Consider the following 5,103-nt stretch of genomic DNA (forward strand, 5'->3'; position numbering starts at 1 on the left):
CCAGTGGATGTGTTCATGTGTTTAATAGGCATCACAAACTACTGGTTACTGACATGTCACTGACTCTGGTGCTGTAGGGAATTTTTGCTATTTGAGCGGCACTTGTGCGATTATAAATTGGCCCATAGAGTAAAAAGTAAAACATAAAAGGATGAAGGCAAAGCCACATGTACAAGTACAATAACGTTGTGTAGCGGAAACAATCACTGTGGAAAATCATTGATCCTCCATTATCACTGCTCACTGGAAGCCATGTCTGTTTTCCCTGTAACTATTATTTCCTAAAAGCTGAGACAACTGTTTACTGAGAGAACTGCACAAGTTAAAGTACTTTCTTGCAATTTGCTTTGCCATCTCTTCCTTTAAAAATATTGTATTATTGTTTGGGCAGGCTCCTCCGTTAACATACAACACTCTGAAAACTCTTTGAATTGTTTCACTGCTCTGGTGACTTCTTTTATCAATCCTGATCAAATGTAGTTTTACATGATCAGTGCTCTCTGTTGAAAATGCCCAGGTGTTTGCGCTGTCTGTTCCTTTTCTCTGCAACCAAAGGAATCCAAAGGAGGAGTCCCAGAGGAAGTGCACTCTGTGACAGATAGCATTATCGATGTCTCTACACAAGCTGCAGTCTGGTGCTAAATGAGGCTGGCCAATGCCCCGCTTCACACTGTTGTTGTTCTGCCTGCACCTGCAGGTGTCCTCCACTGACCCTGAACCAGCCCAAGGGAGGAAAGAGAACTCTTTCTTCTTAGAAGGATTAATAAAAATGATGAAATCAAACTCCAGTGTCTTCAAACAGATTAGGATGATATGCATGTGATTAATGGGCCGGCAGCAGCAGGGTTCTGATAAATGACCTTCCTGTCTGTGATCGGTGTCATCTCAGGTGAAGTCTACCTCACTCTGTTCTGCTGCCAGTGGACACACTGCCACACACTCACACATAGCATCCTGTTCTAAAAGGACTCACACATTAAACAGAAGATGAAATGATTCTGGAGTAACGCTTCAGGTCGAGGTCCTTGTAATAACAGCTGGTTGATGGGTTATAAAGTCCTTGAAAGATCTTAGAAGACGTTTTATACAGTTGTTATGTATTAATGAGACTATATAATATATTATATTATGCATATAAATGGTCTGCAAAGACTAGAATCCCTGTGTTTCCTCCAGAGGGAGTTTCTCTCCCACACTCTCCCCCTTGCCTGAAATGCCTCCATTGGACTCCAAACATAGTGACATCAGTATTTAACCGTTGCGCTTCTATTGGGTAGCACTCCAACACATTGTACTGGTTAGGTTAAGGGGCGGGACATCTGTTATTGGTTGACCAATCACAACAGAGCTGGACAGCTAACCAATAATAACCAGTATGAGAAAAATAAAGAGCTTTTTAAACATTAAAGCATGGAGACGTGTCCCAGTAGAGAGATGAAAATCAGTATAGTATGTGTCTTAAATTAACACATTTATGATAATGTTTTTTTTATAGCATAACAAGCACCTTTATTGAGTTTAACCGTCTGACCTATCGTTCTGAAGACTCCCAGACACTGCGATTTGGAAGGCCGTCGGTTAGGAGGGAAATTTCCAGGTGGCTGCCTCTGTAGTTCAGTGAACTGTCTGTTATATTTCTTGAGAATAGCTGCATTGTGCCGTTGCTTATCACGTTAAGGCACCTCCATTTCTCATGGGAACATGGTGTCCTTATACTAAGCAAAAGAGATGTAATGCTCCTTTACAATCGGAGAGATGCTCTTGTATTTGTTGCTGATGAAAGGAGTCAGCATATTGCAGCGTTGGAGATGTTGTCATGCCAGTTTGACGTGGCTTTGTTGTAATGGTCAAAAGAATGGAAAGGATAACACATAATGACAAATCAATTAAACTAATAATCAACGGCAGTAAACTGTACAGTACCTACTGAAATGCAGGACTTAATAGTTAACAGTTGACCTGGTGCAACCAGACAGGAAAGTAACCCAAGGATATAATCATTAGCTAAATTAATTAGTGCGAACATATAAGTAAAGCTAGCATTTCACTTATTGAGAAACCGCCTCAATGGACGATTTGTTTTAACCTCACATCAGACCATAAGATAAGTCTGATGTTTTCATTAAACACTCCCCAGACGGCACCAACATAAACACGGCAGCAGGCCCCTAGCATTTGCAGACATCTCTGGGGCACAGGGCTGTCACTTAAAATGTAAGTAGCCATTAAGGGCGCACCCCAGAAAAACTGCCCAATGAGAGTTTTTTTGCAGAACCACAAACCGAAAAGCTTGCACAAGTCTGCTCAGTGAGAACTAAGCAAAGGCAACTAAGTAAAAGGAACTGTCAACAAAAAGATAAGAAAAGTTCAAAAATAAATAGTTAAAATAAATACAAAAAATTGTTGATTGCAAGTGATAAGTTTTACTTCTGAGATTTTTTTGCTTCATTTAATTAGATTTTCTCTCAACATTTTTGCCTGATACTGAACATGTTTGGCTTTATCCTATTGGAACAAATCTGATTCCATAAACTATCACTTTCAAAAGTGGGATGTGTTGAGTCAAGTCCAGTCGTGTCGGGCCAAACCATACAGTGAATTTGAGGTAATAGACAGCCCCAGATATTGATAGCTTAGATAAGTAGCCCAGGATAAGCAGTTCCTCCCCCAGGGAAAGGTTACACATGTGAGTCAGTAAGACGACAACGTGCGGTATGGGTGAGAGTGAGTAAAGGTCAATAGCCGTTGCTTACTTTACCCATTAATGATGACCTCAGTAGTGTACATCAGTAGCTGAGTGTTTCTGCCACTAATGATGACATGAATAATGTTTGTATCTCATTGCAATACCATTAGGTAGCAAACAAAATACAAATTGGCCTGGGTAGGAAACGGGCCTGATGACATAAATAAGGCAGCTGCTGGATTTACTCTCAATTGCTCGGGCTTCTCTGTGGCTAATGAGCAGGGCTAAACATGTCACTAACAAGCACAAAAATATCTTCAGAGAGTATCAGCCTGAAACCCAGAGAGAGACTCAATCTGATGTGCCTGTTTGTCCTTTACAGTGGAGCTTTCAGCATGCAGGGAGGAGCAGCGGTAATGATGTCTAATGATAGAAACTATTTAGACCTCCAGATGTAGGTCCCAGAGTGTGCTGCCAGCCAGACATCCATTTTCTGATCCTGTGTTTATTTTACGTCCTGTTCGCCCTATATGTTACTCTAGCTCTCTGCAGCTGGCCTGACTGACTGCCTTTGTTCACAGTAACCCGGCACCACCCCCAACCCTCACCCCTTCTCGTCTCCCCCTCCTGCTTCTCAGCCTCCACTCCCAAACACGCTGCTGTACTTTTATTTTTCCTGGCAGCGCTCACCTCCTGCAGCTCTGTCAGTCTGTCAGAGGAAAGCACAATACTGTGGGAGAGAAGCAGAGGAGATACCTCGCCATGCAAATCACAACCAGATGCTTTCCTTTTCTTCCAAATTTCCTCATTTTCCCCTCTTGTCTTATTTTTTTCATCCTTTTCTCTCCTTCCTTCAAGACAACATTTAGCAGACTTCAGTTTATGAGCATAACAGTCCATTTCAAAGTCTCTCAGATCCTTCAACACTTTAACAACACATACATGTCAAATCTTCAAAGTTAAACATCTTCTTAGAACTGCTGAAAATCGTATATAGAGGACAGTAAAGATAGCTTTCATTGTAGGTTTTTCGCCTTTAAACTAGCCCAAATGTTTTCTCTGTGGTCTGTTCCTCATTGCTCAGCTCGCTCTCCTTTTTCCCCCTGAAAACTTAAAGGTCTTGAATATTTGCCCAAGGAAGTAAAGCGAATAGGAAAAGTATTTCTTGGCTCAGCATGGCATGTCTCCACCCCCCCCCCCCCCCCCTGCTACAGCCAAATCATAACCAGATGGAGTATAAAAATGGAAAGAGTCATGGATTAGCTGGAGGTAGCTGCCATGCAAATGGATGTTTCCTGTTTGTGTTAAGACAGTTGTATTTGTGATAGCCGAGGTGAGCTTCTTTATTATATCAACCCACCGTCCGATGCCCCTTTATAACAGCAGCACATCAGGCGGCCCCCCGTAAAGGCATGGTCACCTGTGGATTAGTCCTGGGGAGTCGTCTCAATATGTTAAAATAGATGTGGCTCTTATGGTGTGTTCACATCGGATGCAAGGCAGAGTTTTCCAGCTGCATGTTTACTCCCATCATTTAAACAAGAGCGAGGAGGTGGGTCTTGTATATCCCAACGACAAACATATTTGCATAACATATAACATATTTGTTCATGATATAATTGTAATGCTGCAATAAATATGTACTGTAACCGGTTAGTAAAAACCATGATTTACTGCTTTGGCATGTGTGCCTGTAGGACATCAGCAAAAAACGTTTAAACTGTGTGCTAGGTTAAGCTACTGTGGTAGCTACTCTGTCAACTATGTAAATAACATTAGATATAAACATAAATAAAGAAGGGACATGATTTGCTATGCCATAGACAGTCTGTGGTTTGTGGTGGTCATACATGTATATACAATAATGTTTCTACAGTTTTGCACAAATATAAGTAACTTTGAGCTCTGTTTGCCGTTTCTCACATGTCCTATGTTTTGTTTTGAAATTCAAGTCAGCATGTCAGTGACGGCTGATTGGCTTTTAACAGCATCAAGCTAATTTCTTGCTCTTGCGTGTGATGCTGATTTTGCGTAATCCGCACCGCCAGGCACAATTCACTTCTATATTTGACTTTGCATAGACTTTATTTGTATTAGCACCATCGTGAACGCACGATTAGGGTCAAACTGATATACTGGTTGCTAGTTGACTTGCCTTACAGATACAGTATGGCATTTTGTACAGACATGGCTCCCATTCGCATATCTTTTACAATGCAATTAATTTATTAACAGAAGCAAGAGTGTAAAATAGTTCTGCAGTGATGCAATGCAAGGTGTAAACAGGTGAAACACACATCATACACCAGATAAAAGAATAAATGTCGGACAGGATTGGTATGAGTTGTTTGTATTACCATGAAAACCCCAATGAGGTCAGCTTTAAATGCTGCTTTAATAAAACTGCATGAATTAAC

Source organism: Eleginops maclovinus, chromosome 4 (genome assembly GCF_036324505.1).
Source record: "Eleginops maclovinus isolate JMC-PN-2008 ecotype Puerto Natales chromosome 4, JC_Emac_rtc_rv5, whole genome shotgun sequence".
NCBI classification, from domain to species: Eukaryota; Metazoa; Chordata; class Actinopteri; order Perciformes; family Eleginopidae; genus Eleginops; species Eleginops maclovinus.